Source organism: Pinus tabuliformis, chromosome 7 (assembly GCF_031772625.1).
Source record: "Pinus tabuliformis cultivar Carrire ecotype Pingquan chromosome 7, CPIR1, whole genome shotgun sequence".
Classification (NCBI taxonomy): Eukaryota; Viridiplantae; Streptophyta; class Pinopsida; order Pinales; family Pinaceae; genus Pinus; species Pinus tabuliformis.
Window position 1 is genome coordinate 67,501,493 of NC_142293.1, and position 14,372 is coordinate 67,515,864.

Below are 14,372 nucleotides of genomic sequence, written 5' to 3' on the forward strand. Positions count from 1 at the left end.
TCCAAATCGATTTCCCATGTTGTATAATCTATGGGTTTATCCATGAAATTCTCACCATATACCAAAATCAACAAAGAATAGATTTACGAGACTAATAAATCATATTGTGTTTCATTGATTTATTGTATCTAGCTTCCTTTTAAGATGCTTATGGGCTCTTCAAATTCTTTTCTCTTGAATAAATAAATATTTGACATTTTCACCATTTATGACAATCAAATTTCCGCCCTCCTCTATTCTTATTTCATTACCTTCTTTTTGAATCTTGAAAATTGGTTTTGTCCCATCCTCTTTTTTCTCCTTAGATATTAGCACTTCTAGGTTTTCTTAGGCTTCCACCCCCTTATTTTATCATACCCATATTTCCTTATTTTTGCAATACACCTCTTAAAATATTGCACCATGGAATATCAATCATCTAAAAGGAACTTTCCAATAGTCCAAATGCTGATTGAATATTTATTTGCCCCATTACATGGATATGTCCTTTGGATGGAGTTCCAAATCAACTAATAGTTGAATAAATATCCTATCCACCATGGTTCAATACTCTTATTCAAGGTTGATATATTCCAATGAAGTCCATTTCCAATAATTTCCCATATATCTCTCATCTAAACCTCCGTCGAGAGACCAAGAAACAACATCTAAACCAGTCATATGAAGAAGGGTCTAGTTTGAGGATTGAACATTGACCTCCAACATTTTAGAAATATCATAATAGACCCCCAAACCAACAAGTTATTAGAATAATTTCATTATCCTTCTTACTTTTGAATTTGAATGAGAGTCATTCTTACATTATAATGTGGAATTTTGGGACATATTCGAGGACATCAAATGAATTATCTTCTGACCACCTTCATAAAGATTTTCATTAACCTATTTTTTGATAAGGCGCCTCATGACAACTTTCTCTATAATAATTTTAATTACCTTCATTCCTACATCTCCTCTAATGGCCAATTTTAATTTATTTCTCGTCCTTTAACAATTCGTCATTTTCTTAACACCTACTTATTTCTCAGTATCTCTCATTATCATTTCTCTTTTTGGAAACAAGTAGGTAGCCACACGAAGAACTTTCCCTTGCAATGGAAGGTAGTAGATTCAACGTAGTTGTAACACTGTGGAGGTCTCTTCTAGTAGGTCACGGGATGAAAGGAATGTACCTTCATGCACCGGTTCCTCAAATGGCACCAGAACTCCCACCACTTTCAGATTTAATGAGACAACCTGGAGAGGGTCGAGTAGGTAGACCTATAGATCTACTCACTAACCATTTCGAGACTCATTTCATTACCATATCGGCAAATTCCATTCTAGAGCTTTAGTGACTTCGTTCTGCACTTCTTTTTTAGATTTGATGAGAAAAACAGAAAATGTCGCATAGTACTACGAATGTTGCAGATGATAATTACTAATAGTGGACATGGTAGTCCAGATCGACGAACTATTAACAACAAGGATATTTGCAGAAAATCATGGACAATGCCAAAGAAATGTTGGAAATGAATGTCAAAAACTTTGCCTAAGAGGGATAAAGAAACATGTTTTCTATGGGAAGACTCGGCGAAGGCGATTCTGAGAATTGCCGGGTGATGGGGCGAATCGCCCCACCACCGCCCCGCCACCACCACTGAGTTAAATAATTCCTAATCGAATTTCTTACCACAGAAAAGTTCCCCAAAATTGTTCCTCTTGGACAGATCTTAAATGTCCATTAAATTCACAGAATTTGTAACCATTAATTTTCTTGCGGATTTATTGGATATATAATTGGCTATATAATTAATATAAAATGAAAAAATATTAGTTAAATACATTGAATCCGTAACCGTTTAATTTTGGTAGATATACATTGCATTCACAAAATGTAGAAGCTAAAGATCATAAATATTTGTTAATTTTGATAGATATACATTACATTCACAGAATGTAGAAGCTAAAGATCATAAATATTATCTAATTATTTTTGGATAAAGATGGCTAAAGATTATAAATATTATCTAATTATTTTTGGATAAAGATGATGCATTTGATTTATGTTCTTTAATATAAAAATACTTTGAATAACAGAATATTGCAACCTGACAAAAAACCAAAAGGACAACATGTTTAGTAGAACAGTAATAGGTCGCTTGGAACTCGAGTGGGAGAAAGCTACCTTTGTATAAACAAATTTGGTGTCTGGTAGGCAATGCGTGTTTTCCACTTGCCATTCCAAACAACCATTCAAAACTATTACCTGCTTAGTTGGCTTACATAATTGTTTTATGTCCAAACGAAGATTGAAAACAAGATCGTTGGACACCCTTGGGTGGTTTAAATTTTGTATCTTATTTTGGTTTTCATGGGCCAATGCAGTGAATGATTTTCTGAAGCTGTTTGATTCCTGGTGTATTCAATGGAGATTGCATCAGTGTATGATTTTATAGTAGTGGGAGTGGGAGTTGTGCTGTTATCTATTTTCCTCCTCTACAACAAAAAGAAGAATAACAGATTGCCACCTGGTCCTCCTGGATGGCCCATCATTGGAAACATCCTTCAGTTGGGTGACAAACCTCATGAATCTCTCTTTGGCCTTGCACAGAAATATGGGCCTCTTATGTCTCTGAGACTGGGATGCAAATTAACAGTTGTTGTTTCATCACCATCCATGGCAAAAGAGGTGCTGAAAAACAATGACCAGACCTTTTCCAGCAGGTCTATCAACATGGCTGCCAGGACATTTGCATACCAGGGGACTAGTCTGGTATGGAGCCTTATGGTCCTCACTGGCGGTTGCTCAGAAGGATCTGTAACGCTGAACTATTCTCACCCAAAAGGCTTGATGCCCTTCAGCATTTGAGAAGTGATGAAGTAAATAGGACCATTAGGTCTATCTTTGAGGACTCCATTGAGGGACAGAGTGTGAATATTGGAGAGAGAGCCTTTCTGAATTCACTTAGCCTTGTGGGTAGGATGGTTTGCAGCAGAAATGTATTTCACCCGGGTTCTAGAGAGGTTGCAGAGTTTAAGGATATGGTATGGGAAGTCCTCAAGTTGACAGGAACTCCAAATTTATCAGATCTCTTCCCTTTCCTGGAGAGGTTTGATCTGCAAGGACTGAAGCAAGGAATGAAGAGCTTGGCCAGGAGGTTTGACAGTCTCTTTGACAGGATTATTGAGGAGCGTCTAGGAGAAGATGATGATAATGATGGGGCAACTGTTCACCATGAAGGGAAGGATTTTCTAGAAATCATGCTGGATTTAAGGAAGGGTGGCACACAATTCACTTTGGAAAACATCAAGGGAGTGCTAATGGTAAGTTGTTTGAGTAGTGATAGCTTCCATTATAAAATACTTACATGCATATGGAAGCCATTATGGATTTTTAGTATTTTTAAAATTTACAATTGAGTTCAGTTTGATGTATATGGTCAACCTCACTGCATAATTACTTTAGTAGAATTCTCAATCGTGCACTGTATAGCCACATAAGTAGAGTTCTCAATCATTTTTAAATTTTTATTTATTTTTATATATTAGATTTGTTAATGGAAAAAAGAATTTCAAATTATAAATTCATATTTTTTTAAATTTTACAATACGAATTTAATTTTAAGATCACAACTAATTAAATAATATTAAATTGGTATGTGAAATCTCTTGATGGTGTAACTCCAAACCAAAACCAATTTTATTATTATGATTAAGCCAATTCTATGATCCCACCCACTTTCTATCTCGAAAACCTTACACAATGTAAACTTGTACCGCACTTTCTATCTATAAAACCTTACACAATGTAAACTAAATATAGCGATTATGCAGGTTGTCACTTGGTCAGTTGGCGCAAGATCACTAGGAGCTCAAGACATCTTCTATAGATTCTAGAAGAAGCTCTATATGTGATGAAAGGAAAGCTTACTCTATATAGGCTACTCTAATTGCAGAAAGGAAAAAGAATAAAATGTGAAGTAAACCTAGCAAACCCTACTTAACCAACTAATCCTACTTTTGCAGAAAGCACTATGAAAACCATGAAATAAATTCCATTACCTACTCAAGGAAGTAAACAACATCTACTCAAGCTATTTCTAGAAGTAAATGAGCAAAAAACATCTTTTTGGATTTTTATGTATTTTTATGTGAAATTGACATGCATGTATTTTATTGTGTGTGAAGGTGGAAGCGAATAGGTGGTGTTGAAGGGCGACTTTGGGGTTTGAAGAGATGTAAGATGGTATATATGGGTCCTAGGAGGTCTCGGGTGGCCTTCTGGAGGCTTTTCCCACACTCGACCTTCAAAAGAAAGCCTACAGGAAAATCTACAGGAGGACACAGGGGATCTACAAGAGGATGCCGAGAGCCGTTTTGAAGGTTTTTAGGGTGTGAGAGCGGGTGGAAAAGGTAGATGAAGGTTGGGATGATGTGATAGGGTGCCTAGGGTCCACCAAGGATCACTAGGAAAGGGAAAGATTATTGGGAGAGAGGAAGAAATCCTATGGAAAAATGCAGAAAACTAAGGCAGATTTGAGGTGAACTTTGGGCGACCTGTAGGGCATGGATCAGGGAGAGAATGTGATGGCTGATAGGCTGACCTACTATGACAATAGATCTGTTGCAAAAGAACTGGCAGTCAACCAATTAGATCAAGCAAGCAAGGAAATGAGTACATAAAAAAAAACAAAATTTTGCATCAAGCTAGTCTAAATTATGAGCTATGGAAGTAAATGTTGAAAAAATGCTACAAGGAGAGAGAGCATGGAAGAAGACTTATTGCAAAGATAGAAATGAGCATGGTGAAAAAGATCTAAAGCAAAACATTAACCTTCTAACAAACTGCAAACACTAGAAATCCTATGGAGAAGGAAAATCTGTGTTTTTGGGGCAACAAGAGGGTCTTTGCCTCAGTTCATGGTCGCAAAGGGAGGAAAAGAGGCCAAGGCACTGTTGCTAGCCTTTTGAATCTTCTTTCTATCACTGCTTAACCTGTTACAAAAAACACAAATGGAAACAACCTTCTAAATCACCAAAAGCAACCTATTCTTAACCAATAAAGAAATTCATCTAACAACAACTAATCCATAAACTGAAACAAAGCATATAAATACAAACAAGAGGATCTTGGCTGCTTGGATTGGGCCCTAACACAAGAGTTTAAGCCCTCTGAGGTAACTCAATGCTAGCTCAAAAAGGATCTCATCTTTATTATCAAAATAGTAATAGGATTACATGAAACTGTCACCAAAAGTAAACTCGAAGTTGAGCAGAGTTTTACAATAGAAAAAGTACAACAAAAATCCAAAAAAAATTCGACCCTAGTGAGGCCCTAGGCCTCTCTACTTATACAACTGAAGCTCCCAATAGCTTCCTTAAAATCAGGGAGGCTTGGCTCCCAAAACTCGAGATAAACATAAGTTATCCTCCACTTGCTCGGCTGCCTCCTAGTGCATTGATTTGGTTGTTTGTACTCCGAGTTGCATGAAGGGGAATTCGAAGTGGGGAGTAATAAATGAGGGGGATTCCCTCCTATAAATCCTCTCCTTTGTCCACTTTGAATTATTGCTGCCAATTGTCCATTGAATCTTTGACTTTGTCTTCAAAATTCAACAAAAATATGCATTAAACACATATTAGACCTCATGGCATCATAACTAACTCAACTCACTCCATAAGCATAAATATAATAGAAAAACATGCAATAATCTAAGAGAATGGTTGATTTAACTATGTCTATGAGGGCCATGTTATGCAGGTAAAATTCTGCCATTTTTTCCTTATCTTCTGTTGTGCTCTGGTCACGCAAGTCCATAAATTGTCTATAATATTGAAAAGGCATTGTGCCTCTTTGTGCCAAAGTCTTGATCTGAAATTTTAGCCCTTGGTCCTTGAGGTATAATCCAAAGAATTTGCTGGTGTTCTACATTGCAGTGCCTCCATGGATAAGCTAGCCATGCATGCCAGTTGGGTCTCTTTCTCCTTCAGCTGCCTTCTTAGCAATTCATTTTCAGTTTGGAGTTGGCTTCTTGCAATTGCCTCCCTATGTCTGATAGCATTTAACTCCCTTCCCATTTCTCTAAGCTTGTTCTCCATGTGGCCAACATCCTCAACTCCCTTGGATTTGGCTATTTGCATCCACCTATGTGTTCTTGTTCTTTCCTTCTCTAGTTCAAAAAATAGTGGAATTGCAAATGTTTGTGGAATTATCCTTCCTCCTTCAAGAAGATGGTAATAGGAGGCAAGGCTAGGCTGGGGATCACGTTCTTGTGGCTCTGTAGCTTCCTCCTTCCCCTTTGGCTACTCTTCCATTGTTTTCTCAAGTTGTTGGGTCTCTTGTAGCCTTGACAGTGTCTCCTGTAGAACTGCCTGTGCCTCCTGTAGGACTATTTTTGGGTCCTATAGTTGCACTTTTTCCTTCCAGGTGGAAGATCTAGGAGTCCCTCTTTCATATCTGATAGGGGTTTTAGAGGGAGATTCTTCCCCTTTGATAGTGGGTGAATCTTTAATTGTAATTGGCACTGTTGAAGATGGCTGGGGTTTCCCTGATTTGATCCTTGTGCTTTTCCTGGCCTTGAAATACATGGAGGCCTGCCTTTTTCTCTTTTCTTTTGGATTAATTGGTGTGCTCAGGGCTATGAGGGCAGCTGCTGCCTCCCTTTCCAGGGTCTCAGGGGACCCTTCTATTTTTTTTGCCTCTGCTGCCTCTTTTTCTCCTCCTTTTGCCTCCTTTTCTATCTCTATTTGCTCTGTTTCTTCCTTTTTTGTCTCTTCATCCTTCTCCTCTTCTATCTTAGTTTCTTCCTCCTCCTTTTCTTGTCCTGCTGAGTCATCAGTTGCTTCACCTTCTCCCCCTTTTTTCTCTTCTTCCTCACTGCTAGAAGAACTGATGTCATAGGTGAGGGCCTTTATGTCATCTTCTACTGTCATGTTTATGAAGACTTCCCATGCTATAGGGAGTGTGAATGTATGGAGGGCTTCTTCTACTAAAGTTTTGATTAGCCCATGGTAAGCCAACTGATCTGGACTCCCTGCCTTAAACTTAATGCTGGAGTCTATGAGGGACTACAGGAGGAAATAGGGGATGCTGAGTCTCTGGGGTGTTGGAGTGTCCATGCCATATCTTAGCTCATGAAGGATTCTAAAATGGTAGCCATAGACTATGTTATACCTCCCCTCACATGAGATATATTTGATGATTTGGTAACTAACTTCATCCCAAGGGTAGGGTATGCTTGTCCTTCTAATGCCATTTTTATCTTCTACAAGATGTTCATTTTTTTCGAAGAAGTTTTTCTTGGAAGCCTGTCCAATTGGTTTTTCATCTTTTCTCCAAGGTAATCCAAGGGGAAGGGTAGTAACCCTACTGATAAATTATGGGGTTATTTCCATGGAAAGACATCTAAAAGTGACAGTGGCATGGGTTTTTGAGTGAGGAACTAAAGAAAGAGAAATTTCCTCATCAAACCCTCGGAATTTCTCAAAAAAGGTCATCCAATTTGCCCTTGTGAAAATGGCTACTACTTGGGGATATTCATGGAGCCTGGTTGAATTAGTGGGCTCCTTCCTCATGAATCCTCCTGTCATTGTGCTTATATCCCTTTTGAGCACCAAATATAGAGATGGAGACAATAATTTTGAAGAAACAGGAAAATAGAAGAACACTGTGTTTTTTTTTTAAAACAGGCAGATTTTTTTTATGTAATTCCTCTTCTTCTATGGACTCAATTCCTCCTTAAAATGATATCATTCCTTGCACATATTGATAATCAAGGTGGGTATGTATGGAACCTACCTCCTCAAGCCAGAAATAGATCAAAAAACGTGTGGGTGACATCTTCGGATGAGTGCAGTCAACTAAATGAAGGTGGCCAAGTTATCTGGCCACCTTTTTCTCGTTCAACCTCAACCATCTCATTTTCTCATGCATATCTTTCAATTACGCAAATGCAAACACAGGAGCAGGTTAGTCACTTACCTGTGAGTTGAATGTATGTGCTGTGAGGTATTTTGGCTCCTTTTACTGCTGCATGCTTGTTATAGACATATTTGGGCACTGAAACCCCAAACTCATATGTCCATAAACTAAGGGCTCCTTAAGTCCCTAAAAGTTTTGTTTCATACCCTAAAGGATCATGGTCAACTGATTACATCATTTCCTAGAAGTTCCACCTGAAAAACTACTCAGAACTGGCCAAAACTGGACCATACAGACTGCTCCATGGGCAAGGTGCGATGCATACTCACTGCCTAACTGGCCAGGTGCGATGCATACTCAAATGCTTTCTGTGGGGTGTGATGAGCAAGAATAGACAAATGGCAGAGACAGTTTGCAAGGTGGATGATCATGGAATCTTCCAGAAACTTCTCCTGTGACACTTGCCTCTCTGAATTCGCTAAGGGATGAGTAAAAGATCATGAAATCTCCAAGTGGAACCAAGAACTATCAATGGAATGACACTAATCAAAAACCCAAAGTTGACTCACACCCTTGCAAGACATCTATAAATGGATCCCTCATCTGAGAGATCTGGAGGCTGGAATTTTGTATTTTGTAAGGAAGTGTTGTTGGTTTGCTGAGAAGAGACATTGCATTGTTGGGTGATTTGTTTGTTCATGAGGTGAAGAGGGCTTATACAACTGGGAGGATGATGCTGGATCAGATAGCTGGGTTGTAATCCTCTCTTACATTACTATTAATAAAGTTCTTTGAGTTTTCCTCCATATGATTTTGTATTTGTGAATCTTATTGTTTATGAATGCAATTATATGGTCAATGTGTTTCTGATTCCACATTGTTTATGATGTTTTAGATAGAGATGCTTTGATAGTTTACTGTTACTTTGACTCTATAGGTACTCTTTGAAGCGGGACAAGTAGGAGAGGAGTGGCAAATTCTATCAAGGAAAGGAGAAATCAAGCTAGGATCAAAGTGAAAGATCCAGGTTGGTCCTCTCTTCTTCTCTTCCATCTATGACACTTAAAGGAACTCTTGAAAAGCTTTCATTGTTTGTTTCTAAGATAGCTACCCGTCTTAGTGGGACTAGCAGTTCGAATCGACACTAGTTTTCCCTGAAACAAAATGGCGACTCTGCTGGGGAACGAATAGTTTGTTTTGTTTGTTTATTGTTTGCTTTATAAACTACAGAAGGAGCCTGAAGTTAGCCAGCTAGCCTTCGAAACGCTTTTTCTATGCAATTGCGAAGTAGATAAACACCGCTTCATTCAATCTCCGAGTTGATTTATGAACTGAACATCTGACTTACAAAGCATCCTAAGTGACCTTGTGGTAGCTCAAAACCAGGGAAAATTTTAAGAACCCCCCCCCAAATTTATAAATATAATAATTGGGCGAATCTCCATGGTATATAGGAAAAATGGAAGGCGATTTTATCAATAATATAATATGTATATATAATTTTCTGGCGAATCTCTTACCAGGCATGGCGAATATTTTACTCAATTATAAAATCTTGTAAGAACTTGGCAAGTCTTTCACTAAATAATAAAACTTTGTAAAGTCCTAGTGAATTGTAGCATTGTGAACTCTTAGAGAATTTTTTGAAGAAGTATAAAACCATATATGATAAGAGCCACATGGTGGCAATATCACTATCTTTTTTCACATTTCCACGACATGGAAGTTGTCTATAAAATTATAAAAAAACCAACCAGGAACACGAACAACTCAAATGCTTTGTGAGAGCTAGTCTAGAAAAAAGCAACAAATAACATGTCGGCAGAATTGTTCATCGGTGAGCCGCTATTTCGTGGGAAATCTGTAAAGGAGCAGTTGGATATCATATTTCCAAATCCGGGAAAGCCTTTCCCATCCCTCACAAGATTTGTTAAAAATGTTGGGTGTCTAGAAGGTGTGGATTTGCTGAAACAAATGTTACAAGTGGATGGAAACAAAAGAATAACAGCTAATGAAGCTTTGCAACATCCATACTTTTAGTCCTACAGGACTATAAACAGCTACCATAAAGATTAAAAATGGAAATCAGCTACAAATCTCTTGATGACAACACTATTAAGATAGAGGCCGATGCTCTCTTAAAGACAGAGCTGCTGGAAATGGAAGCAGGTGCTATGAAGCTGACACTAGTAAAAGATGGGACAGCACAGCTTCCCATAGTGCATCCCACTCTGGGACAATCAGTTTTTTGATGTTTTGCAGATTGGGTTACAGTCTTGCAACTTGTTTTGGATTTGTCACCAACCTGATGTTTTGCTTCTAATTTATTTTCATCTGGTGATAAACAAAGTGTCAATCTTTTCTCAAGATAAAATAGTATTCTTTACAGATATATTAACTTGGCTGAAAAGTCCAGGACAATATGAACAGGACAGCTTCCAGGTTTTTTTGAAGATTTCTCCTATCAATTTACTGCAGGAGGGTTTTCTGTGATTTCTTGCACTTCTGAAATTTAATCAAATTTCTACTTGAAATAAAAGTTCAGAAGAGACTATATCACTAATGCTAAGCACACATAATTGAGAAGCCGATATGAAGCATTGTTTTTTTGGGTGTGTTACAACTTTGGTGACCATGCAGCTCAGTCATTGCATGTTCAGTTTGTAACTCCACCTTGAAAGAGTGAAATGTGTGGTGTAGGATAAGAAGCTCTCTGTTAAGGCGCAATTGTTTTTCCCCAAAATTCTAATATCTAGATTCTATCCTGTTCATGTCTGTGTCAGGTGATGTTTCTTTTCATGTGCATGTGTTTAGTCAGATATAAAATACTTAAGTTCTCACCAGCCTGGGCTACAGTGGCCATTCTGATGATCTATTTCATACTCATTGCATTTTTCTTATAAAATGACATTATATTCATTTAAATTATGTGATTGAAATAGGGATACAAGAGCTTATTTGTATTTCAAGGTCTATAAGGCAGAGTATAAGCTCACACCAATCCTTGTTATTCTCTGCAAGAGAAAATCAGTTTCTATTTCACTCCTCAATAACACTGACTAAATCTCAGTTTGAAAATCAGTTAAATTAAGAAGACTAAATCCCAGTTTGAAAATCAGTTAAATTTAGATGAAATTACTCATTCAAAATCATTTGGATGAGGAAATTGTCAAATAATTGTAAGTTGTTGTCTTAGAGAACATGAAGGGAGCACATTCATCATATTCTACCAACTGCAACATACCTACCTTCAATGCACTCTCTGTAAGGACCATAACAGGAGCAAATGTGGACCCATGTACAAATTTTTACTGCCTCAGGGTTTGTTTCGTCCTGTGACTACTAGGTTCGTTACTCTCGAACAAAATGAATCCAAGAGTGGAATATAGACTCTTCACACGCAATTTATTTTCTAGAAAGTCTATACAGAGAAATGAAAGTTGCAAGTATAAGAATTATGCTTCAAAAATGAATTTTCTTGTGTAGTGAGCTATACACAAGGGTATGCTTTTGCAAAGTTTTATAACAGAAAAATTTGTCAAGAGGAATTTATTAAGGAAATCTCTTGTTAGAAATGAAATCCAGTTGAGTTGAGATAAAGTCCATAGTTACAAAGAAGTATTGTTGTGGAAAGAAATTCCACTATGACATTCCTGTACATTTTAATACAATGTAAAAGGAAATTGATGTGATTTCCAAGCTACTTGAATCCATTGAACACAGAGAGAATCAGTTGAGAACTGATGAATGAACATGGAAATCGATGTAATTCCTAAGCTACTTGAATCCATTTTGAACATAGAGAGAATCAATTGAGAACTGATGAATGAACATGAGCTGAAGCAAAAGGACACTATCATTAAGCTAGTCGACCTTGAAATTGAAGAAAATGATCATGTCAAACAAATCTACTAGCAATGTACTAATAACTGTAAAATCGACTTGCAAGAAGAAAGTAACTTAAATACCACATTTGTTGGAAAATGAAATCAATCAAAAAATGTTCTAACTAGAGATGAAGTTGATTCAAATGAAAGAAGTTCAAATCAGGGTGAGGTGAACCCAATAAATGAGATGTCGATAATCCCAGGAAAAATCAACCAGAAACAATGAAGGAAATCGATTGAAAATAATTAGTTAATTCCATTGTTAAGATTTCAACTTGGATATCATTTGTTGCCCAGGTACATTCTCTTGGAGAAATCGACCTGCATGTTAGGATTAAATAAGTTCCAATTAAACAGAACATTTTTATTTGAGGGGAATTGAGGTCCAAAAGAGCAGAGTTCTTGGCAGAGGAACAATATAACTGCAAACACCCATTCAATATCTATGACTGTAGATTGAAGTTCTGCAACCTTGGAAGCACTATTGAGTACTTAACCAGAGCTGTATAATCATTGGTACTTTATTAGATTTGATATGCAATACAATGCTTGATTCGCCTGGTGTTCTAAGGACAAAGACTAGTGCACGCTGCCAGTTAGATGGCCAGCAATCAGGACCAAAGCACAGAAGTTGGGATCTTTCTAATGATGGGCATTACTGCAAAGCAGCCAACCACCATCAGAGATTGAAACAAATTACTCAATTGCTGTTCTTTCACCTCAACAGGAAGCAAGTCATCCACGTCCTTGTCAACATTAAAAATTGATTCATCAACTGGGGCATCCATATTCCCAGTACTTGCGGCCAACTGAATTGTGGTCTCTTTCAATTCCTTAAGTGCCTGCATAAATGGTTGGGACATGACAAGACAAATAAATAAAGGGAGAGGAAAATTAGATAAAATGAAACACCCAAACTCAAAAATAAGACCATTACCAAGGCAGGTGGAGGATGATAAACCATTGGGGTTTGCATTTGCTCACAGGGATGGCTTCAAGTAGGGATTTCACCAGCACTAACTTATTCCCCTTGATGATAACCATCTATTACACCATATTGACATCTCCTTTTCAACCTTAGAAACCATCCACACCCATTATATTTTTTTACAGTCACTGAATTTAAATAAAGACATAGCGCTGCGATTACAATTGAGCTAAGGACAATTCCACTCAAATGTATCTTCTACTCTAGAAACATTAATTATATCTTTTGTTATATTTGAATCAACAATGATTGTCCAACCTGTTCATAGTTTCAGTTCCTCTGTTACACTTCTAGTGAACATCAATTTAACTATTTTAGAAATATTGAAGCGCTATAACAAATCAGTACCACGATATAATACGATTTAGTTCTTGTTCAATTTTATGTATAAGGGCACCATCCAACAAGATATGCCAAGCAAGGCACACTGAAAGTGCTGTCAATTTCCCATTTATTCTGTTTAATTTCTGCATACTGATTCCTACTGATACCGTTCCAACTGCTTGAAACAATAACATTTTCAAAAGGTCTCTTTCACTCTCACTTCAATTAGAACAATACCCCTTTCTCTACTACATGCATGCACATATGCTTACATTTCCAATTCTACAGATTGGTTTTCATGAAATTAACCAATACTTGTTTTGCATCTAACGAATTCACATAACTAAACAAAGCACTGAAAATATCACCAAAACTGAGTGGCCTCTCTAGTATTACAAGAAGATTTATTCAAAAGAAACAAGAAGTTATTTTAAACTACCCTAGACATCTCATTGTCAGTACAACATGCATGAATTTTTCTGCCTGCCAGTTTTTGACTTCCGTGAAGTCTTACATTGAAGATCTAATCAAAAGATCGCTGCAAAACTTTAAATGGGTGTAAAACCCCCAGCATTCAAATGCTTTGATGGCCAGAGCATGAGCCCAACTCAAAGTTTAATCTGAGATGTAATCTCTACAAATATAGAATGCAAACAAATGCACTAAAAACCAAAGAAACCTAGTTCACTGGCCCTTTCCTTCTCAAATGTCTCAAAGTACTCTCTTTCAATTCCTTAAGTGCCTGCATAAATGGTTGGGACATGAAAAGACAAATAAATAAAGGGAGAGGAAAATTAGATAAAATGAAACACCCAAACTCAAAAATAAGACCATTACCAAGGCAGGTGGAGGATGATAAACCATTGGGGTCTGCATTTGCTCACAGGGATGGCTTCAAGTAGGGATTTCACCAGCACTAACTTATCCCCCTTGATGATAACATCTATTACACCATATTGACATCTCCTTTTCAACCTTAGAAACCATCCACACCCATTATATTTTTTTGCAGTCACTGAATTTAAATAAAGACATAGCGCTGCGATTACAATTGAGCTAAGGACAATTCCACTCAAATGTATCTTCTACTCTAGAAACATTAATTATATATTTTGTTATATTTGAATCAACAATGATTGTCCAACCTGTTCATAGTTTCAGTTCCTCTGTTACACTTCCAGTGAACATCAATTTAACTATTTTAGAAATATTGAAGCGCTGTGTGAACAGTATTTGATTGCATTAATGGCTTCCAATGAGCGTAGAAATC

At 37.2% G+C, this 14,372-nt stretch overlaps 1 pseudogene; it reads left to right on the plus strand.

The window, feature by feature from the left end:
- The first annotated feature begins 2,393 nt into the window (after positions 1-2,393).
- Positions 2,394-14,372, plus strand: part of LOC149245241 (geraniol 8-hydroxylase-like) — a 53,458-nt pseudogene continuing 41,479 nt past the window's right edge.